Below are 24,130 nucleotides of genomic sequence, written 5' to 3' on the forward strand. Positions count from 1 at the left end.
ATCTTTAATTCATCATAACCCCACCAACCAACCACCCACCCCTCTCACTCTTTTTACCTCCACCTTCTTCTCTTCCCTCTTTCCCCTCAAACTCACCCATCCCTCCTCCCCCTCTCTCACCTCCACCCTTAATCCCAGTGCATCCTTTCTCCTCCTCTTCTCTGCATGTTTCACTCTCCATTTACCACTGTCTTTCATCTTCTTCAGTTTCCCCCCCATCTCTTTTTTGCCTTCTCGCTTCCATTCCTTCCCATTATGTTTCTGTCTCTCTGCCTCCTTTCAATGACTGGGTACAGGGGAGTTTGATTTCACTTCCTGCATGAGCTCTATGCAGGATAAGATGAAGAAGGGACACGCCCAAAAAACAGACACTCAGCCTTCTGGGTACACCATACACACCTCACAGTCTGGGAGGCAAGACTGAGCTGAGGATTTCCACGCTTTATTCAGGGCGAGTTTGACCCTTTGACCTGTGCTTATTATAAAATAAACTGAGCTTTCCATCCTCAACACACATCCACACACAAAAAAATAACTGCAAAAACATTAACTTCCTATCTCATCTTCCAAAGGTAAGTATTTTTTTAGGTACACTTGCAGAATATGGATTTCTATTTGTGTATGTATTTACACAAGTCTGACATCTGTAGCCACGTAGCACACATCCTTTTCGATGGAGAACTGAAGCCATTCACTCTTTTTTTTCTTCACTTGGTTCACAGCCACTAGACTCCATTGACAAAAGAAGTTATTTTATCTCACAGAGTAAGAGAGTTGGCTGTGCTACCACTGCCTTGATCAGTGAAATAACATGTTAGTTTGGACCTGACTGACCATTTCAAACATCAAACTCACACAATATCACAAGCAAACTAACAGATCAAGGCAGCAGTAGACTAGCAATTCGAATTTTCTGCAAGGTAAAATGCCTAAAAATGTTTTTGTGAATGACAGCTTTGAAGCGAATGAAAAGAAAGAGAGAACAGCTTAAGTTCCTTGTCAGAAGGCTGTCTGATGACAATGTAAAGTAGGGAAAATATTATAAATATAGTGTAAATTGAACTTTATTTTTTTGGGCCTTTTTTTAAGTGGCTAATATATTATTTCCTGCTGACCCAATCTCCAGCACTATATTGCTTGGCATCTGTGCCAGGACTCCAGTCTGTTCCTCCAAACTGGAGGCACACTGACTGCCATCTACCGTAAGAAATACACTGTGTGTTTCAAAAAAGCGCAAACCATCCCTTTGACAAGAATTGACTGGGTGTAAAGGTGAGGAAATCAATGTTTGCCTACATTCTAACCATTACCAGAGACTGATAGGAAGAATGTAATCAAGAATTAGTCCAGCCTTATGGATCAGTTAAAACAAACAACCCAATTGCTTACAGTGCAAGTGCAAAACCATTCTTTTCCTACTTTCCTTCTCTTCTACACTAAGTAAGAAGTTCGTAAGAAGCAAATATGGGTAATAGCTAAACCACATAATGGAGAGGCTGTAGAGTTTTTAGGCTAAAAACACATCAATGTGCAATGAGCAAATCTCGAAAATATTTCATAACATATGTATCAGGTTCAAGCCAAACAGCGGGGATATTAACATTTCCATGAAAAGGTTAAATTATGTCATTATACTCTGGTGAAACAGAGTGCTCAGCATTCTGACAAAGGATATGTCGTTTCAAACGTCTCTTTTTCTCTCCTGATGCACACAACAGATATATGATCCCCCCTCACGTAGAATTTTGGAGTGAGTCTGGCTGTGATGACACCGCTTTGGGAATTCTGCCATTACTTTAGTTGACCGTCATTTAATGGATTCTCACAGTGGCCAATCACAAGCCAGCTTTTTTGCTGTTGTTGCCCACTCCCCTACAGTGAAGACAACATTGCGTGTGTCTGTACATGTACAAACACAAGCACATAAATTATTATACACACAATCAACTGACATGCAGCGCCTGGACAGACTGTACGTTTAAGATTTCTACATCAGTGCTAATTTTAAAAATACATTAACATAAAATGTCTTGGAAATAATAATATAATGAATTGGATATTAAAAAAAATGCCTTCTTCAATCAAAAAAATTACATTAGATGTGTGTTTCACATATATGTGTATGTTATATTATTATGTAAGGTTAATGCTTGCATGCATAGGCTGCCAAATGTATAGTGTAGCGAAACTCAATATTTAAACCATTTATACCTCACAGTAATGAGTCTAGGATCTGCTAAGGTTTGCTGTAACAGCAGACCAGCAGCAGTGACCAAGCAATAATCCAGATGGAAGCAGCGCTAGCCTCCCACAACCATCACAATACTCATTACTGCTGATATTACCTCAGCCAGCCTGTCTGCTTTTAAGAAACCTGGCAATTTGCTGCAGTGAAATGAGGTAATTACAACTCTTATCAGGCTCCTCACCTCACAAAACAGCATTTAGAGAGAGGGAGACTACTCCCCAATGGTTCACTGGCTGTGGAACAAGGCTTTGGCTGGCTTCCCAATCACTCAGCCACACCCACCCACTGTCATTTATCCCCCTTGCAAGTCCCGTTCCTCCCACTCTCCTTTCTTTCCAATAAAAACACTAAAAGTAGTAATTTGATCACTTTAATGACACAACTAAAAGAATTCCATGATCAATGCTCCAAATTAAAAGTGCTGAGAAGCTGACATGAACCATGAGGGCAAGAGGAATATCACTTTACAGCACAACAACTGCACCACGAAACGCTCTCCTGCCTCCAAAATGGAGAACAGGAAAATGACACTCTGAGTACCAAACTCTGTGTTGATGTTGGACGGCTTGCATTGAGAAAATGTAATTTAACCTTTTCCCATAAGGAGACTGACTTTACAATGAAAGTCTATCCACTATAGCCTTGACATTTCTAAACTTCATATATGAAAGTTAGAAGTTAACCCTGACTTGGCCCTGATGTCCTTTCTCGAGACACGAGTAGACCAGCAGAGAAGAACTACGTCCAAGTCGCACTGGGATTTTGTGAGGCTGACATTTAGCAGTATAAGCTATAGCTAATGGGCCATCCGGGGTGAGTTAAAGCATCTTTGTTTTTCAAGCAGACCAGGAAATAGTGCTGAATGAACAAAATGATGTCACTGAATTACTTCCCACTGCAGTCCTTCACTCTAATTAAGACAGTAAGAATTACCATTAGCACAGTACTGTTTGCGTGTGTGTGTGTGTCTGTATATGTGAGTATGTGCATGCTGTTGGGAGTGTGAAGGGGAAAGACTCACAAAATTAAGTACAGAAATAGAGAGAAATAAATTAATCAATACAGTTAATGTCAAATATGTGCAGAATGTCTCGGATGGCAGCTCAGTGTGACTCCCCTGGTTGAATTTTATAGCAACTGGGGTGAGGAGGGCAAAGAAATAGATAGAACTGGCTGTCCTTTTCTGTCACACTGTCATACACTTGAACTGAGATAACCATCCCATAATATGTGGACCCAGTAAGGAAGGCAGAGAGAGATAGAGAGATATAGAAAGTGGGGAGAAAGACAGGATTGAGCTAGAGGGAGAGGAAGACGGGTACAGTTCATATAAAGAGAGATACTGAATAAGATACTGTAGGAGTAATCGGAGAGACACTGCGATGGAGAGGGCATCATGTGGCAGCGCCCTGTGTTATCTTATCCAGAAATGGATCTACCCTTAGCTGAACACAAGAATCACATCATTTCTTAGAAACCACCTGACCCCATTTCTGTCCTGCCGCCTGAATATTCGCAGACATGCTCTGCTCTTGCAATATTTATTAACATTAAAGCACAAGAACAAAACTGTTTCGCCTTAGCACGGATATGAGCATCACATTAACAGCAGAAAAAGGAAATGCATAAAAGGGATAAAGGAAAGTCACACACTCACATGTGCATGCACAGAAATACACAATATATGCATGCTCAGCAGCCTTTAAACACAGCAGAGCCCAGCTGCTCCTCCCATCACTTTCATGGGTACACACTCTCTAAATTTGCAAAGTGTATGAACTTTGGGTGGAATCAGAGCAAAGTGACAAACTTCCCCTAAAATGAAAACACAAAATTAAGAAAATTATATAGCCTGTTCTTTAATAAAAGAATAACTTAATACTTCCTAACTTCTGTTACTGCTAGTTTTTCATCAAGAATAAGGCAATGTACTACTAAAAGGTAATAAAGAAGGCTGTTTTCAGTGGTGGGGGGGGCACACACCAGCTAGCTCTATCCAATCCCATTAAACGCTGTTGTTAACCATGTTTGGATGCACCACAAAATTGACTTGTGCCTCCTGAAAGATTCCCCCACTGACGGAGAGAGGGAAACAGACTAGAGAGAGCGCTGGAGAGAGTCAGAGAGAGATAGAGCCTTGAGGGTTTGATGCCGCGCTCTCCCTCCGTCTCATCTGTGGCAGTAAAAGAACGACCTTCAACCACCTTGAACCCACTGGAGCTGAGTTTCAATAAAAGTCAAATTATCACCCGCGCCCATGGGGCCTGGGAAAGGCACTAAGCTTGAATTGACTGTGCACATAAGACTATTTAACAGTCATATGGAGGTGTGAGTGAGTCAATCATATGACGCACTTCTATTTCTCACTGAGAGGGAGTCTGGTTACTGTACCCTATCGGGAGAGGGTGCCACTGGGACGGATCACTGATTGTTTTTCGTGAGTGTTTGCCAGCACGCGTGCAAAAGCGCATATACCAAAATGCGATTGGGAAAGTGTTATTCAATTTAGTTGTGTTCTCCCTTGACCAATGTAGTGAGATCCAGGTAATTGATGCCTCAGTTTGGTATTCCCCAGCTGTGTGCTCTCCACCACAGGGACAGTGCTGGCTAAGCTGGTGTGAATAAGAGGAAACGCACTGTGTGATCTCACTCCCTAAACCGCAAGTGAGGTGTTCTTCAGGGATCTCGTTAGTGCAGCTCCACCAAATACACACACACACACACACACACACACACACACACACACACACACACACACACACACACACACACACACACACACACACACACACACACACACACACACACACACACACACACACACACACACACACACACACAATTCACCAACAACACACTTACATTAGCAGAGAATACATCCCAAGAGCTGAACTGACTAAACTATTGATGACCACAGACATTCTCAGGTTGAGATCACCTCGTTTTTCCCCTTCATTCCTCACTATATATCACCATAAAAACGCCAGCGGCCTGTCCAGTGCCTGGAAGCAAACACAATGCTTTCCATTAAAAGCAAATACTAAATCTACCTTCGTTCAGCATATGCTCACATGCCTGGGGAAGTCTATATATTTCTGGAGATAGGATTTGTTTTTCCTCCGGGGCTTCGCTGGAGTCTGCATTCAGCAGTGGGATATAAGAGATAGAAAATAGTCCTGAGGCTAAAAGAAAAACTTTCAGCAGCGGATCTTGACCTTATAGCATGAGTCTGACAGAGGCTGGTAAGATTTTCCAATGAGAATCAACAAGATAGAAAGGAAACAGAGATAATGACCTCTGGGGAGTAGGAGTGAGACAGACATTTTTGAGTGTATTTGTCTGGTCAGGTGTCTCATCCTGCAGTTGAAAACAGTACATGCCCTCTCTGTGCTTTTTAGTACTTCTTTAGAGTTGAGTAATGGAGACTGCAAAAAGGAGAAAAAGGCCAATTCTTTTAGCTTCCAGGGGAAATTTGTGTTTGATGTTCCTCCATTTGATGCTGCTGTTTTTATTTCCACCATCCACCTGCCCACTCTTTCCTTTTGTTTCCTTTTTTCCTTTCCTGTTTTTTTTTTTTTTTTTTTTTTAATCAGTTGTTATTTCTCACTCTGTCCTCGCTCTTCTCTCTCAAAGCCACTCTGAATGCAGAGCCGTGGCTCAGTGAAACACTGAACTCTCCAGGGAGAGCAAATGCCATTTTACACACAACACATTCCGTCTGTTTTGCCACAGGGAGGGTGAGGGTAATTTTGATCTTGTGCCACCTACTCACACAAATACATATACACACACATTTTATCTGACCTGATCTGATTTGGCATCCAGGATGCCCTGGTACTTGAGCTATGGCCCAGAACGCAGCCCCAAATGTCACAGCTGTCCAATGACACTAGTGGGGAGTGCAAACATCGGCCATCCCTCTGGCCCTCTCTGCTCTCTCAACAGTAGCTATGCCAGTACTTGCTGTCATCTTTTAGGCAACATCCACGAGCGCCGCTAACATTTTTCTTTTTTTATCCTGTCATTTCAGATTTTCCAAGCCTTCTGTTGATTGCTAATGTAACGGAGACAACATGGGTGGATCAGAGGGTGAACTTCTGGATGCAGTGAGGGAGCCTGTGGTTACCCTCTCAGTTAAAGACCCGCCTGCCAGCGGAAAGCAGAGTGTTTCCAGGCAGCGCTGTACTTGGCAGCCCCGCCAGATGAGGCTGTTTGCTGGTGTGATGTGAGCTGTGCTCCAAGAGTCAAAGTGCGACACTCCGCTCGCTGCGCTACAACAGTGCAGCTAAAGAGCTGAGATGCCTCGTTAAAAATGTAGTGCCACCGACCCACTTCAAGCTGTTCCTTTACTTCGCACGTAAGAAGCAGTGGCAGCAAACACTCGCTCACAGCGCGCTTTGCACCCTCAGAAACACTCACATTCATGCATCCACACATAGAGCAAAACACAAGCAGCTTACACAGCTGTAAAAGCCGTTCCAAGCTGTTAAATTATTTCTACAGTTGTATGTCACCGGGTCAGAAAAGATGCAGGTGTCCACTGTGGGTGTGTGGGTATGAGTATCTGCTGGTAGTGTAAATAGCTCTGATGGGAGAGACAAGTGGTTTGCAGGTGTTTAGAGAGAACAGCACCCCATCACGACCATGGCAACAGTGTTCGTGCTGAATGGAATAAGTGCACCTTTGGGTTCATTATGTGTGTAGGAGAAAGTGCATGTAATACTTAGCATTTGTTTAAAGCTGCTTCGAGGGCAATGCTGGAACAGTACATCGGTGCAGCAAATGTTTAATCATAGTTATATAAAACAAAGTCAATGTTGTTAAGTTGATGCTATTAATTCTCTCCATCCTGGGATTTCTATCTATTCAACATCACTTTGAGTCCTCATGCAAATCAGGCCGTTTTTGGAGGAGTTTTTCATTATCCAAATCAAGGGATAGAGGGTGTCGTATGCTGTACAGATCTTAAAGCCCCTTGAGGCAAATTTGTAATTTGTGTTACAGGGCAATATTGAAGCGTGGAGAAAAAAAAGCTGAATACACAAGCAGCAGTATATTGATCCAGAGAAGCTATGATGACTGCAGGTGTTCCAGTCATCTCTGCCAGTGATCTGCATTGTGTTGGAAGAGGCAAGCCTGAGACAGACAGATAGAAAAAGCGCCTAGGGAGGTTTCATTACAAATGTTAAGTAGAGCAGAAAGGCTCCGTTTCATCCCCGAAAAAATTAACACTCAGCCCATGGGGTTCAAGAATTCTTTTGGCACACTATTTGCAGTAAGTGTACCACTTCAATCAAACACAGATACAAAGAAGGACACACATTTGTTAAGTTTTTTGCAAATATTAATAGAATATTTTTTTGCTCTTGTACACATTTTACATAAATTTGATGAGTGTTATGCCAACAGTGACAGTGATTCAGTTATTTCCTATGCAGGTCTTGACCAGGTTGGAAAAGTCTCTGAAGCAGGAGACACTAAAACCTTCCATTGATGTCCTTACAAATGAGTGGGTCATTATTTCTTCCAGGCAAGCTGACTTAAGCTTCTTACACATTGGCAAACATTACTACTTTACAAAGCAAGTTACTTAATTGGTAAATGAGAAAATTATATGGCAGGGCTTTGTCTTTTTATGTGAATCATATAATACATCCATCCATTGTCTATACCGCTTATCCTTAAGGGTTGCGGGGGCTGGAGCCAATCCCAGCTGACACTGGGCAAGAGGCAGGGTACATGTAATACAGTTAAATTGATTTAAATGCAACACACACAGCCTAATCGGCTATAGGAATAATGTTCTTCCGGTCGTTTCTGGTTCCTCCATTGCTGCACATAAGGCAGTAACCATTCCATTATTGTATTGAATCCCATATCCACACATCACTTTTCAGATGGTTTAATCTGAATTTTATCTGTTCATTATGGTTTGTTTTCTCCCTATTGGGTTAGCAATTGCTTAGTTTATGAAATAAGGCAGGTCTGCTGAAGTTTCAGGCACAGCCTATGTTGCCCTTTTACAGTACGCAATGATTTCTGAATTCCAACATATCATTACAGCTTAAATAGTCCGTTTTTCCTTTGGTACTTCAAATGTCAAAAGAAACCTAACAGCCCAAATGCGTCAAAGCAATGTCAGACTGTTTTTACAGATGTTGTTGGGAAGGAAACTCCATATATCTATAATACATGTATGCCACAATACTCCTGAGCGATTGAAAAACAAAACACAATGTAGCTTTAGTCATAAGCTCAGTACATACAGCAGTTGTGTGAATAAGATAAAGCACAAAACACTGTGTGTCAGCAGCAAGAACAAAGATTTCACCCACTATTATTAGAGACAATTTTCCAAATATTTACCAGTATACACATTACATTTCACAAAATGCTTTTGCTCAGACTTAAGTGTATGCTGAGCAAATATGACTACAATTTCACGAAGTGTTTGTTATCTGCGGCTGTGGAGTTATTAATCTAGACGGGTGCTGGAATGACTCCCAGAGTTTTCACAAACTACTACTCCTTTTCTCTCTTACCCAGGGGTGTTGTTAGCCCGTGTGTCCCCTGACAGCTCGCTCCACATAATGAGGCTGACAGACCAAAACAAACACAGGTACAGAACAAGGTAGACAAAAAACCAACAAGTAGAGCCAGAGGAGTTGAAGGAAAGATGTAGGCAACTCGCTATCTTTGGCAAGACCGAAGGCTACTACTGTGGTGGCTGTGGCTACCTAGGGTAGAGTATCAGTCATAACACTGCTTTTCCCCTGGTGTTTGCATCCCCATTCTGTTTTTTTTTTTTTTTTTATCTCTTTTTCAGTTTTTTTTTTTCCTGCTCTGCTGTATACAGATGCAGTTGGTCATGGCCTCTGTAAAGGCAGAGGGCGATAATTGATGGTGAGATAATGCACTCTGCTATCTCCTCTTTCTTTATTCCTCCTCTCCCTTTATCTGTCTCTTGCTTCTGCTTCTGTCTCTGTCCCTCGCTCTCACTCTCTCTCTCCCCAGGTGTGCTGGTGGCTGGGGCTAAATGATGAACAGAGCCACAGTGTCTGCTGTCTCTAATGGGGACATTATGCAGGAAGATGGGAGAAGTGCTCACACCACACTCGTAAATCACACACTCCTGTAGAGAGACTCACCGCAAGGCCTCACTGCTCCACTAACCCTGCAATAGATGCACACATATACATGAAAAAAAAAAAAAAACTACTCAGGCACACACTCACACACACTTATGCGAACACATACTGAGTATTTGCATACATAGACATATGGACAGATAAACACATGCACAAAAATGTACATCTGCACTGATGCTGCTACTGCACAGCACATTTACCTGACCTTTAGCACATAGTCAACGTTTGCCATGTAACTACTGGGACACAATTCACTTACATCTGTCCAGTGACAGCACCTCTGCCAACAGGACAGTGTGCTACACCAGAGCTTGTGTCAATGTGATTGAAGTTTGACAGAGCAGTTAAAGCATTATTAGTGCTCCCTGTCACAGACCAGCACACACAGAGGCCTGCCGGTGGCACAGGTGAGGTAAACACAGGCCCCATTTAGCATATTACCCATCAGTCAACACGACAGGCAAAGGAGATAAAGAAATGCACACCCACTGTGAGTGGGAAAACAAGCACTCCAGTCTGCCCCGTCTCACAAGGAGGGCTATATGAAGGTATTTTGGCAGGTGTGTGCACAGGCAACCCCCACATACACACACACACAAAAGAATACCATGCAGAGACACATGCCTCTATGCGCACACACAGGTTGATGACAGAAGAGGCATTATCTGAAGTGAAACATCTCCAGGAGATGCCTCACATAGCTAATTGACTGTGATGAGCCAGCCCCAGCATGCATTGATGCTTTCTTTTTTCTTTTCTTATTTATCCCTCAATTCCCATTTTATCTGCACAAAGATAATCTAGAGAGATCCACAAAATTGGGTATTTCTTCTGTGTGATGTATAATCCACAAATCCTTGAAAATATCCCCAACTGCTGATGCATGGCTTATTGCTACTACAAATATGCTAATCTCACAAATCCGAGGTGAGAAATTTGATTTATTATCTGCCTCAATATAACTATTGCCTCACGACAATATGCCCCATTTAACACCTGCAGTGATGGAAGTGAAAGTAAATGTCAACTCCCACTTCCAAGCCCATTTAGTGGGAAAAGACCTTGCCAGTTAAGGTACGAGTAATACTGATGGGAGGTAGCACACAGTGACGATGGTAAGCTTTTAACAGCTAGCGTGTTGCCAAAAGCCAAGGGGCCATGATGTGGCAACAGGGGCTTAGCCAACAGAGCTGTTTGGACTAGAAACAGAAAACTGGCACAGTGGTAGGTTTAAATGCTTTTCCTCAGGAGGCCATGAACCAATTTGACCTTCAATGACTCAGTCAAATGTAGACATGCATAACTACATACAAAAGTAAATGGCAGGCTGCAGGAGCCTTTTGGCTGCTTTCTACTTTTCACTGCGGTGAAGAAGAAAGATGTAAAAAAAAAAAAAAAAAAAAAACTCGAGGTAAGTTTAAAAAAAAAAAAAAACAGAGTGAGACCGGCTACCAGAGCGATTCATACAGCGGATAGAAGGGAGGCAGCATGCATACTCCCCTGCAATGTTTACACGGTCTGCTGGTATTTGTCTTACATCTTTGAAATGGCATGAAGCAACCTTTATCCAGCGCGATTCCTCCCTGAAGATAATGGATTGTGAACACAAAACCTCCTCCTCAAACCTCGTCATCTGCCCCTTCCACACTTCCATTCATCAACACACATACACACACACACACACAAACACACACACACACACACACACACACACACACACCTCTGTCAACACCCCCTGAGGCAGTAGTGTTAATTCTTCCCAGCCTATTCTCAGTCACACATGGCCATGGAGGCAGTCGCCAGTGGAGCCTCACTGCTAGATTAACCTTTGCTCTCGCCACAGATCTGTTTTTCAGTGGGACCGGTAGTCGGACAGGGGCCATGGCTGGCAGATAGTAACTCATTGTCAGAACAGTGTCAGCGCTGGGCCCTGCATTAGTGGCTTTTGAAGACAGGGACTGTTGACGTGGGCAAGGTGCCAGGCAAGAGGAAAAACAGGCCTACTGCCCCACACAGCACTTAAACTGACCTCTACCCTCAGGATGTGTGGAAAGGGCGGAGGAGTGTGAGTGTGGGTCGCCATGTGCACACGTGTATACATGCGTGGCAGTGAGAGTTTAAGTGCTTTCTCTGTGCTTGAGCTAGTGCGTATTTTGGCTGCTGATAACTCCCAAAGCTAGAGAAAGAAAAACAACACTGGCACTTTCTTCTTATTTCTCTAGTTTCTCACTGGTGCACAATATGCGATCCTGTTTTCCCTATCCCCCCCTGTGGTCTGTGTTACATTTACCAGAGGAAAAGGTCACATGTCATAGTAAATGTAATGAGCATGTTCTGGAGAAATACAGCCATTGGCACTCGGGCTGTGCAGTTAAAACAGGGGAGAGAGTACTTCAAAATTGTGAAAACCTCAAATAAAAACATTGAATTTGGCTTTAATTAATCTGATCTTATTCTTTTTACATGCTGCTGGACATGTACACATATTTCAGCAGAATTACATGTGAAAGGCTTTCACACAAGCTTTAGGTATGATCTGTGGTTCAACTGACAGTTTGACCCGCATGTACGGCAGCAGACCAGTTCAGTGAGTGAACACGCTAAGAATTAATTGGCTGTGAAGTATTTGTCTTACTGTAAAAATCAATACTAAATGTCTTTCACCATTATCAATGGAATACACTTACAACAATCACTGACTGGACTAGATTCTCACTAACAGCACTCACTTAATTCAAGTGTTGTGTTGCAATGGAGAAATGCAGTAAATGGCTTAGACTTTCACGTCCTTTAACTTAATAGACTAGACCAGACATCACAGAGTAGAGAGAGGAAGTGAGAGACAATTAGAGAGTGCAAATGTGTGATAAAGAGACAACATGACAGAGCTGCTGAACAGCTTTGCTGCAGTTTTGATAAGATATTGGTCTTTAGTTCAACCAAGCTGCCGTAGCAAAGGGACAATGGCAACTAATTTCCTGCAAGCAAGAATGGTCAGGGGTCTGTGAACATTCCAGTTTCACCTGCCTCAACCCCACTCAGGCAAAATCCGGTTTAAATGGCTTATAATATGGTGGAAGGAGAAGGAGGGTGGAGGGGTGGGGGGACGGAGCAAGAGCACCCGCCAGCAGCTTTGTACCTCATTGTGTGGTTTGAATAACACGGAACAGCAAGATAGCACCAAACAAAAGCGGAACAGGAAAAGGCCAATGGAGAGTTCCTTTCAACAGCCCCCCGTCTCTCGTTCCCCCCCCACACACACACACCCCCATGTCACCCAGGTGAGTCGTACTTGCTCTGCTGCTAACCAAGTGAAAAGCCATTCCTGCCAATGAGGTTCCCAGGTGGGTAATGTACTCTTTAGAGCACCTTATTCTCAACTAAGAGCAGGCGGGGGCTGCAAAGTCATGGAACTGAACTGCTCTTAACAACAGACCCAGCCCAGAAATTGAGCAGGCAGGATGTGGGACCTCTTGGGCTAGGAGAGAGAAGGCTGTGAGTGAAAAAGCGATTTGGGTTTTAATGAAGCGCTGATGAATGGGTCTCAGACCCCAGCAGCAATAACTCAAAGCCCAGGCGGAGACACACGCCTGGCAGGGCTAAGAGCTGCACACTGCTGGTTCACGGCGGGGCCACAGTACCCTCACACTTCTTACCCATGGACTTGATAGGCATGAGACATATTGTCCAAAGTCTACTTTGTAAAGCAGAGCAAAGGGTTTCGTTTTAGTATATACATATATATTGTTTTTTGGATAGGCCACTGTGTGGGTATGAGCAGATATGTGCAAGAGTGGGTGGGGGAGTATATTTTATGTGCGTTAATGTGCTGCACCCAGTCATACAGTCAAAAAGCACATTAAACGTTCAGATTGACATGTCAAACCCAGTGGACAGGATCATATAAAACCCTGGGCCAAGTCTAAGCAAGACCTCAGGCCTGTTCCCCATAACAGAAAATATAGAAAAATCAAAGTACATTATGTTTATTACGCTGCTTGAGTTACGGCATCTCTCATAATCTTTTCAATAAGAAATGCCACAATATTGCACAATGATGTATTTTCCATTTTTTCTAGGAAAAGCTGTGTAGACTGTAAATATAGAACTGTAGGGGAAATGCTCTTGAGATTCTTACAATGAAAGATTTCACATTTTGTAGCTGCGTATCCAAAGTAAAGATGTGTGAAATTGTGGCAGATTTGAATACCAAGATAAGGATTAAACTCGTCACTGGGTGGTGGCCTTGTCAAATGGGTCCCGAAAAACCTGTTAACTCATCAGCTGAATAAGTTGCTGTAATGAAGTTAAACTGAAAAACAGTAGCTCTGCTTTTATTAAGATTCTTGAAGAATGGATTAATGAATGCTATGCTCTGCCAGTTTTTGTTGGAATTACTGTACACCTAAATAAAATGTCACTCTGAGGATCTTGACTGTTGCCCTGCTGCTGACAGGCATTTTGTGTTATTGCCCATTTGTTTGATGAAACTACTTTATTGTCTGCAATCACAGTATTGCCACTTATAAGGCATGATTATGCTCATCTGCTTCACTGCCCCCTTGGTATCAACTTTGTCCCATGCAGATTAGCCAAGTCGAGAGCAGCACATTGTACACAATATAGGCAACCAGGGAGCCCTCTAGAAAGAAGTGGCATGAATTGAACTCAACAGCAACTGCCTCAAAAAGCTCACTGTGGCCCCCAAGGCTCAGAGATCTCACAGTATCAAGAAGTGGCAAAAGCTTTCCTATGAACAATTTAAAGAAAAATAAAGAAGTGGGAGAGTAACAGCAAATCTAAAGTCAGAGAAAATATTTTATCTGTTATGTAACTTGTTTTATTTGTAAAATGAACAAGTGAGCAGCCAACTAGAGACTTTTGCTAGTAAGCAAACATGTAAATGAGTAAGAAAAAATACTGTCCATCACACAACAAGACAGTTGTACATATTTCAAGATAGAACCTATATAAACTGTAACTCACAAAGCCAACAAAATGCTTTTACTTTCATCCAAGTCTTGCATGTCCTCTATAATTGATATATATCTTTCAGCGATGCTCTGAATCACCGCCACAGCAGGTGAGTAATTTGCTTTTATTTATTATTATACAGTTGACTTGGATTTTTCATAGCCGGTTAAGTTACAATATAACTAATACGTCCAAAACTGTAGTTAGTGCATATGCCTGAGCACACACACAGTTAGACGGTCTCACATGAAACTTTTAATCATTAGCCACCATATGTCTCCTTTCAGTAGATCCCCCGCGGCCTCACTTCCAGCCATGCAGCAGAGTTTTTTGGGAGTCCACCTGTGATGGTTCAGATCCAGCAATGCAACTCAGCAGTTGCACTGAAAAGCTCTCGACTTGGTTTCACGGTGGCCTAAAGCCAGTATGCGAGTCATACGCAGTTCAGAAAAGAGCTAGTGGGGGAAAAAAAAAAAAAAAGAGGCTCATGAATACTTATGCCATAGTAATTAAACTCTTTCGGGTGCACTATACTCTCTTTTTTTCTTTTTACATACTGTTTCTCTTTTCTTTTAGCCCCTCTCAGCCTCACACACTGGGATGCACACACATGCATTCCCTTGTCTAAAGGACAGAGCAGACTGGCAAGCAGAAGGATGGTAGATTGTACCAAGGCTATCAGTGATTCCAAGACAAACCTTGAACACCTTTACTGTGCAGCACCTGTGCCAGCAGCAACGCACATCTGCCTTGCATCTGCTCATTACAGGTGATTAGCGAGATAATATGGTGTATTCTCCACCGTCTAAATGTTACCCTGCAGTAAACGTACCTGGTGACTTTCTATATTATAAACAGCACTTACCTAAAACATACCGTTTGGAGATAAGGAGCATTGTAAAGCTAGAATTTGTGTAAAAATCATGTTCCCCATCTGTCCTGTCAGGCTTTAGAACAATAAAAAGCAAACATATCTTCTTGTGTTGTTGCTTTTTCTTTCTTTCTGCCTGGCCTTGGTATCCAAACTCCTGGGTGGGCTTAAAAATAACCTGTCAGACATTACACCTACATCATAGCAAAGATGACCCAACAGGCAAACAAACACACACAAGACTGACTCAATAATCAGCCCACATACCTACAGAAGATAGCATCCCAGAAAACTGCTCCTAGCTTCAGCAGCAAAGTCAAAATGTGCTCCAAAACCTTTATCTTTTACAGGTGAATATATGTGAAAATGACGGCATGGACAAGACAGTGACATATCAGCACAGCCACCAGGGAGACCTGCAAAGCATCCATCTTTTGGACTGTTTGGTTAAGTGACATGGACAAAAAAAAGACAAAGTGAGTGTGGCAAATATCAAAACATTCAAGTGTCAAGTTGAGTACAATTAAATACATTCAGGACAGCGTGCGGACTAAGGAGATAAAAGCGAACTCTATCAGTATTCCTAAGGACAGTGAGAACAAACCCTATTAACATAACTGTTTAGAACAACAAAATAGAGCACGGAGCTGAGATATGAACTCATAGGATTCCAAATTGAGAGTCACAGACAACCAATGGTGGGTAATTTGCAAATAATATCAGTAATTGAAGCAATTAACTTTGTTTTGTTGTGGAAAGGAAACCATTTAGACACTCATGCGTGCAAGCACACACACTTAGAGACGCACTCCGTTACTCCCGGGCACAAACACATACATGCGCACAATCCCTCTCTCTTACACACAGACACGTAACACAAACATACCTTCACTAGGGGTGCGGGATGATGAGGGTGCAACTACAGCTCACAGCGTATCTTTTATTTATACTAACAGTGCAAGTCTAAAATGTACTGCTGAAATGCTAAAATCAGCATCACATATATAGCTACTGACAAGAGGCCACGTACTATTCAGATTAATAATTAACAAACTGTGTTAAAAGGCATTCCATTCACTGTTGTCTCTCTCATTTCCACAGTGTACCAGATGGTGGTCCTCTCACTCCTTTGTTAACACATTTTTCTTTTGTGTTATTTTTGTGTCTGCTATACCTCAGTCTACCAACAGACAGATGAGGCCTTGGACACAAAGCAGGCTAAAAGAATCCGCCCCACTATTTTCCACAGTGGCTGCTCAGATAACTAGCTCGCAGTCTTTCATGCAGTGATGCAAATCTCTGCCCGGTCTTTAGGGTGATTTTTCCAGCACACCTGCTGAGATGGGAAGGCCTTCTATCAAAACAATGCCACACCAGACGATTTGAATGAATTCCGATGTGAGACCGAGAGGAGCAGTTCTTTAAAAGCCTTAAGTTCTGCATATATTTGTCATGGAGGAGTAGCTAGCTTTCCAAAAATAGCTGGCAGTGACAGCGCCATTTTTACACTGCTGTTTTCATGTTGTCTTTTCAAAAGTGAAGAGCACAGAGAGAAAAGTGTAGAAAAGTATAATGTGCCACAAATGTCATTTATATCTTTTGGATACCAAGCATTTATTCCTGGTTTTAACCATCAATTATTTACAGACTTCTAAACCTTTTTGGCCTATTTTAGGTTGTCAAAAGAGTGTTATACTTAGTATTCTCTTTTTAAGAACATGAGTGGAGTCCCAAAAAGAATACTGACAGATAGGCAGGCAGAGTAGCAATACACAGTAACTATAAACTAAGAAACAACATCTGCTGATATTATGATTATCTTGATACTATCATCCTCTAATGATGCAAAACCTTGCTTTTATCTCGCAGTGAGGGAGATCCTCTGTGGGTGTTAAAGAGAAATTCTCATTGCATTCTTAGATGTGAGCAGCTTGTGTAGTGCTACATTACAGACAGGAGGGCAATTTTACTTATGAATCTCATCATGTTTTTCTATAATGCTCAAGGAAAGAAAATCAGGAACAGGTAACAATTGGAGAATATGTTATACAGGTACCTGCACAAATAAAGAACCCTGGACCTTATGTGTTAATATTATGCTTTCAAGATATCACACACATTGTTTAGGTAGCTTGTTTATATAGCAGGTGTCTGTCCTTTGACTTAATTTAATTTTAATTTAAGTACAAATGTCTATTGTATCTCATACAGTATTTTGATCACTTTTGAAGCCATCCAAATCCTGAGCAGACTGATTAGGCACATTGTCTCTCCAAAGTTCTGGAAGTTAAAGAAGGTAAGAGGACAGCAACTAATCTTTTGATCTGATCAGAGGATTTAACTTCATACAAAAGACTGCTCATCTGCATTCACCACAGCAGCTGCAGAAGAATCCTGCAGAGGTTCCTGAATACTATCTCTCTTTCCCTGTGTTCTTTCCCCGGCCCTGCCTTTTCTCCATGTTCACCTTTCGTAAGTTAATCCCTGTCTTTCATGCCAACAGGAATGGGCGGATTAGAGCTGGGAAAGTATTCACACAGCACACAAACCCCTTGCACTCTGGCAATATATCCCCTCTTCAACCCACACTCTCTGTGTGCGTATGTGTCTGTGCTGTGTATTCTAGCCACTATGGGACTTCCATGTAGGTGTGGGATGTGTGTGGGTGGTACAGTGCTTTACAACACAGTATAATTTACTGTGAACAGTCCATCGCTACTTCCTCTAATCCTGATTAAATTAGCTAGTCTTCTGGAGAGACACTCAATTCACACACACACACACACACACACACACTGTATACACAAACATATCCTTTCTCTTTTTCTCCTTATATCTCTCTGTTTCTTACACTCTCACATACACACTCCACCACAGCTGTGTCTCTTTAGCAACTTTGGAGAACGGTATACACACCTGTTTAAGAGCAGAACTGTCTGTCTTAGGCACAGTCTAAATGGAGTTAGCTTTTAATCCTTTTCACTCTCCCCTGTCATTCTTGGGCTTCCTTCATCTGTGGGCATAGCTAAACCAGACCAGCCATGAACACACATGCACTCAAGCTGCAGTCTCACTCGAGCTGAGCCTTTGTGGGACTGAAACAGCGAAGCAAGCAGTCTTTCACAGATGATGGGCAAAGACTGGCAGCATCTAATAAAATGGAATTAGACGGTCCAATCTGTCCAATTCATTTAGGGCTGATGCCGCCACATTCCTTCTCAGTGCAGATGGTTTGAGATATGGATTCATTTGCAAAAGCAAGCACTGCACAAGAGGAGGGTGACCCCTCTCTCTCAGGTCACTTTCACATGCTTGATCACCCACAGATGCGCACAAACACACATTTATTCTGCGGTTGGAGCGAGTGCTATTTCTATGAGCCATTAGTAGTTGTATTAACACTCCAAAATGGCCACCTAACATTTTGAGACCTCAGAGCTTTCAGCAGTCTAGTGAACGATGGGTGCTCTTAAGGCACTTAAATCTGCGGAGAGAGACCCTGACACAAACAAACATAAGTACACATGTCCATACAGCACACAAAAGCCACTCAGCCTTCAGTGTGTCAGCCACTAAGCAATGAAAATAGATAAATAAGGTTCCAACACTACAACAACTAAAAACATCCAGAACAAAATTATCTAATAAGGTATTTTGGTGTAAAGATCAATATGGTCATCATCACAAAATAAACACCAGCACATTAGGGGAAAGAGCAACCACAGCAGGACTACATGGCTATCATGTCATTGAGACCATGAGATTTTGCACGTTTACATTCCAACCGAATACAACACTTGGTTATTTCGGCTAATTACACAGTTCAGTGACATTATCTGGTGCATTCTTATAGTTACCTATCCGTGATCTATCGTATGTGTGCTACAGATCCTTAATGGCTGAGCAGAGCAAACACTCACGCTACACACCCCAGAATGATGGTTTTGCATTGTGTGTCAAGCCAATGCAAGATGGAGCAACATTTAATTAACATTTATAATTGTGCCTTGAAGGCTGCCTCGATTTAGTGGCGGCTTCATCCGCGCCTGATTAAGTTGCAATGATGAGGTTAATGGTGCTGGATATTTGGCTGCGTGGCAAACAGTAAGCATGAAGATGCTGTAAGGTCTATGTTGCCCCTGGCAACCCCGTATTCAGATATGAATGAATTCGGCCTGTGTATCAGTGTGTATATATTCACATTACAACCTCTGTGTGTGACCTTGACAAAGCCACATGCTTTATGTGGTGAATCCATGCTTGACTTAATAAGTTTATTTAATGCAGGCTAATTATTCTGCAGGTTAATTCTTTCCTTTGAGACTATGATTCACTTTTAGAGTTGCTGTCCGCTTCAGGGTCACAGTATTCAGAGCACAAATATATTCTGGAGTTGTTTTGTCTGTATTTAAAACCACCACTTGTGCCAGATTGCCATGGTAGATTGAATCATATTGTAAGTTTCTGGCCAGTTAGTGCCTATGTGTGTTAGCCTAGACTGTCTGTTAGATAAAAACTGACACAAAGTTGTTGAGTCACTCATTTGGAGAAAATCCAAGTAAAGCCTTCCACATAGAGAATAATGGGTTGTGCACCAGTTTAAAAACAAACAAACACACACACACACTTGGAAAGGCACACTTCAGCCCACCACACTCCACACACAATTATTCTGCCTCTCTGAGCTCACTTGACTCTCTGCCAGTATAAATGTAAAAGTCACCCTATACCTTTCCCTACTTCTGTCTGCACTCTTGTTCTGGCTTTCCCTTCCTTGCTCCCTTCTCTCCTCCCCTCTTCAATTCCAGCTCTTCCTTCCAATTCAAAATAAACACAGTAATCCTGAAACGAATGAGGGACATAAATGGACCCTTGGTTTATTGTTAACAAATAGTCTACAACATAGCACAGTATTCATTAGAACACAGCGCCAAGCAGGCTTTTACAATGGCCATCCAGTAGAGAGGATCGAATTGGTAGAGCAAAGATAACAGCTGTAAGATAACAAAGACAAACCTGCTAACACAGAAAGAGTCAGAGAGGCACCCAGAGATCTGAAAGCCATTAACTCTGGTGCTGGCTAGGAGGAATGGGGTCTGTGATGGCCTATTTCTGTGGGCTCTATATCTCATCAGGGGCTCTCACCCCAGACTGCATGTTGTTTGATTTATTTGGCCTCAAAATCTTTCTTTCTTTTTTTTTTTTTTTAAATCAAGTGTGTGCAAGTGTGTGCATGTGTACACCCAGTTGTGCAAGCCGGGCCCATCTATGTGTTCCATCACCCCAAAAAGGCCTCGAGCCCAGTTGTCATGGAGATGGGACACAGGTGCTCCAATGGCTCCCTAGACACTTGTGATGTCGTCATGAAACAGGAAGAGGAAACAGTTCAGTTCTAAATGCCCCTCGCCTACAGAACTACTTCATCTTGACTACAACATTGTTATGACTCAAAACTTCACTTCACCAAATTTCTGGGTCACCAATCCATGTCATGCTATTGAGTTGGTTTCAAAATATTTCACTCACTGTGCATTCACAACCAGCTGGTAGGGTATAGGATCCACACGCAGCCAAAGACTGTATAATGAGACAGTTGTGTTTTTTCTGGCAGGTACTCTCCTTATAAAATATAATTCTGACAGATGACAGAGCACAAAAGGGCCACCCTGGATTATCCCAGTTAGCACTAAATGCTGATGGGAGTCGAGGAGGAGTGTAGGTCTTAAATCAGTGTCAAATGATACAAGTACACTGAAACGGGCTATTCCATAACAAATGCAATAAAAAAAAGACTCCTGTGCCACAGCATCAGGTGTTTATTCATACAGAAAATTTCTGTGTGAAAGAATTTTATATAATTCATCCTCTCGTGATGACCTCTCCCACAACACATGCACTACCATGTCTGAAGAGTTGTCAGAAAGAGGAAGCACGGGGTTAACGTCCGTATGTCTCTGGGTCACAAATCTGAGACAGGAAATGAGCTGCCGTGTCCACCAATCACTTAAGATAAAGGAGAGATTTATTAGAATGAGGCGGCTGCTGCTGTGCCAACTCTAATTAATTGTCGTGTGTGTGTGTCTGTGTGCATGTGTGAGTGTGTGAGAGAGGGAGAGAAAGAGAGAGGAAAGAAAAGTATGAATGAATATTTCTATGTAGGTTAATGGCTAACATTTGTTTTGTCCAAAGCAGCAGGTTTCAACCTGACGTGTGCTCCCTTCATTGTGAGACATTGTAAAACATGTGGGCTTGGCAAACCGGAGACCTATAGATCAGACAGCCAGGCCCAGCCAGATGGCCCTGGCCGAGCAGCCCTCCTCTCTGTCTACTTCATCACTAATTAGGATGTTTACATTGGGCCGCATGCGTCTGTGTGCAAGTTTAAGAGATTAGTGAGATGCTGGTTGAAAGTGCAGTGCTACAGCTTTTGCGGAACTATAGTAGTTTTGGCCAATTGACAGTGTTACTTACTTAATGTGCAAGTTGACTTTAGAGAGTTATTTTCAACTTGCAACAGCAACAAACATTTCAGAGGTAAATTAAAGGTTCTTCGGTCCACATTTTGTTTTGTACTGTACATCCCTGCTTGAGCATAATAAACAGGTTGGTGCAGCTTTAGAAAATAACCAAACTCAATTATGTCTAGCTAAAGAAGATTCTTTATTTATTCACCTGGAAAGAAGAGGTTTATCAAGATGTGCTGAAGAACTCCCTCACACACTCCACCACGTCTACCCTGCTACCTTTATAATAGCTATCCGATGAGAATGACATTGCCTCATCTCCTCTCTGCTAAATCACTGCCCTCAATTTCTCCATGGGTGACTAGCTCTTTTCCCCTATCAATCTTAACTTCTGCCACCACTTATTTCTTACCCCTCTGTTTTATATCAAAATGTTCTGGATCTCTCTTGGCTTCTCAATTACTTAAACTCCCCTTTTCTTTTTCTTCCACAACGCATCTCACTGTTTCAATCACTTCCACATTCTCTGCTGAGCTGCTGTATGAGGCTGGAACCACAGCAGAATGGTGGCAAACAGCAGGTGAGCATGTTGAGCGTTTACTAAATGTTTAACATGCAGCCAGAACCGGCCCAGACGGGCACACAGCCAACAAGCTTGTTTTATTTGCAATAATTGCTTCCCCTTAACAAAATATCTGTTGGCCGAGGCAGTTGATGTCCGTGAGTGAAAGAAATTTATATATGTCAAACATGAGCGGCCATAACTTGTGACTAAAGATACTTTAACCTGCTCATCATAGATCTTTTATGTGTTTGTGTGTGTGTAAGTGTGTCTCTGTGAGTAATTGTTTTTTGATACTGTGCTACCTCTCACAATACATCTTCTGCAATGGCTGGATGACTGGGCAGGCCCCTTTCTAGATAGTGGGGCGGCGTAAATCAGAGTTGATTTGGCTTCCTGCCATGGATGTGTCAGTTCAGCCTGTCCAATGAGGATCCAACAAATAGCATTCCACGTCACTCACATCACGCTCCATAGATCTTCCAGGCGGCTACAGTATCCCCCTGCCTTTTTAAGACTCCCCCAGACTTCTGGTAGTGCCCCCCGCACGTCACTCCTATGGATTTGCTGCAATACAATGTCATCTCTCTTCCTTTGGCCCCTCAAATAGGCCTGTCAGAGTATTTCCACTAGATCAAAAGCCCAGATGGCTACAGTCAGCGGGAGTGAGAGGGAAAGCCTACCGTACAAAGACTGGAATGGAATCAGATGACATGGAATATACTGGGTTCAAAATCCCATTGTGCTGCAAGACTATACTGATAGATCTGCCTTCATTCATGTGCAGCTCAAACAAATGTAGCAGGATATGGGGAGGAAAACATGAGAACAGGAGAAATGGTGAGACATTGAGAGAATCCCTTTTTTCCCCAAGCCATACCTGCTCTTCTCATGTTGCAGTTGCTTTTGAGAGGGAAGCAGAACACTGGTCCCATTTCTGTTCGATTGTGTGCCTGTACATGCGTGCTTGCTGCCATGTCTGCTTGCTGTGTGTAATTTCTCCAGTGACCATGACAGAAGAGCAACTGTACAGAGTGTGCAGTGACAAAACGGTGTGTGTACATGCTGCTGTTCTCTTCCTGCCTCTGCAGTAGGACAAGCAGATTGATGTTACAGCGTTGGAGCACTATTTCGCTCGCATGTCAGGTCACTAGCTGCACCCTATGCCTCAGGAGAGAGCAAAAGAAGAACATGGTTCCCTCTTTGTCTATGTCCTCATCTACCTTGTTCTCTTTTTTGTCCTCTTTCTGTCTCTCTTCCTCTGTTTTTTCCTTTCTCCTCAAGTTAACAAGCTTTACAAAGTGCCACCCATCATTTTCAATGTTTGACTGCCCACAGACACAGCGGGTTTCCCCCAGCATCTAACTTCTTAACAACACAACACAGGTTGGCTGAGTGGCTGAAGTCAACGGGAAGTCTACAGTGCAGCTCAGTGAAACATGAGAGACTGCAAGGACACTTTGTATTGAGCCTGAAGGTAAACACTGGAGACCAAGTCACTGTATTAAATTATCAGCATCATTGATATCGCCATCACAACAGTCATTTGATTTAGAGAGATCTCATCTTCAAAAGCAAGGAATCTGTACTTTGTTGTCACAGGATCTTTGAACATCAAAAGAATCAAACACTGTGATATGCGAAAAGCAAATGAACGAATACACACACACACACACACACGCACACACGCCAACACTGGGGACTGTGCAGAACATCTGTGATCAGCATTAGTCAGATGGATCTGCTTGAATTAGCATGAAAATTCAACTAGCAGACAGCGATAAAGGCGAGATTCTTTTGGCACATAGGGAAAGACGAAACCAACAGTCGGGAAAAAAAGAGAAAAAAAAGGGCAACAGACTG

The 24,130-nt window shown here is 42.5% G+C and overlaps 1 protein-coding gene across 3 annotated transcripts in view; it reads right to left on the reverse strand.

The window, feature by feature from the left end:
* LOC139214287 (ephrin type-B receptor 1-B) overlaps nt 1-24,130 on the reverse strand; it is a 158,441-nt gene that overhangs the window by 116,075 nt on the left and 18,236 nt on the right. Inside the window, exon 1 of one of the 3 annotated variants that reach the window (XM_070845100.1) lies at nt 10,934-10,968. The exons of the other annotated variants lie outside the window; for them this stretch is intronic. The gene's annotated coding sequence lies outside the window, so the exon portion shown is untranslated. Of the gene's footprint in view, nt 1-10,933; nt 10,969-24,130 lie in introns of those variants that run through there. 3 annotated transcript variants of the gene reach the window in all.

Source organism: Pempheris klunzingeri, chromosome 15, assembly GCF_042242105.1.
Source record: "Pempheris klunzingeri isolate RE-2024b chromosome 15, fPemKlu1.hap1, whole genome shotgun sequence".
Lineage (NCBI taxonomy): Eukaryota > Metazoa > Chordata > Actinopteri > Acropomatiformes > Pempheridae > Pempheris > Pempheris klunzingeri.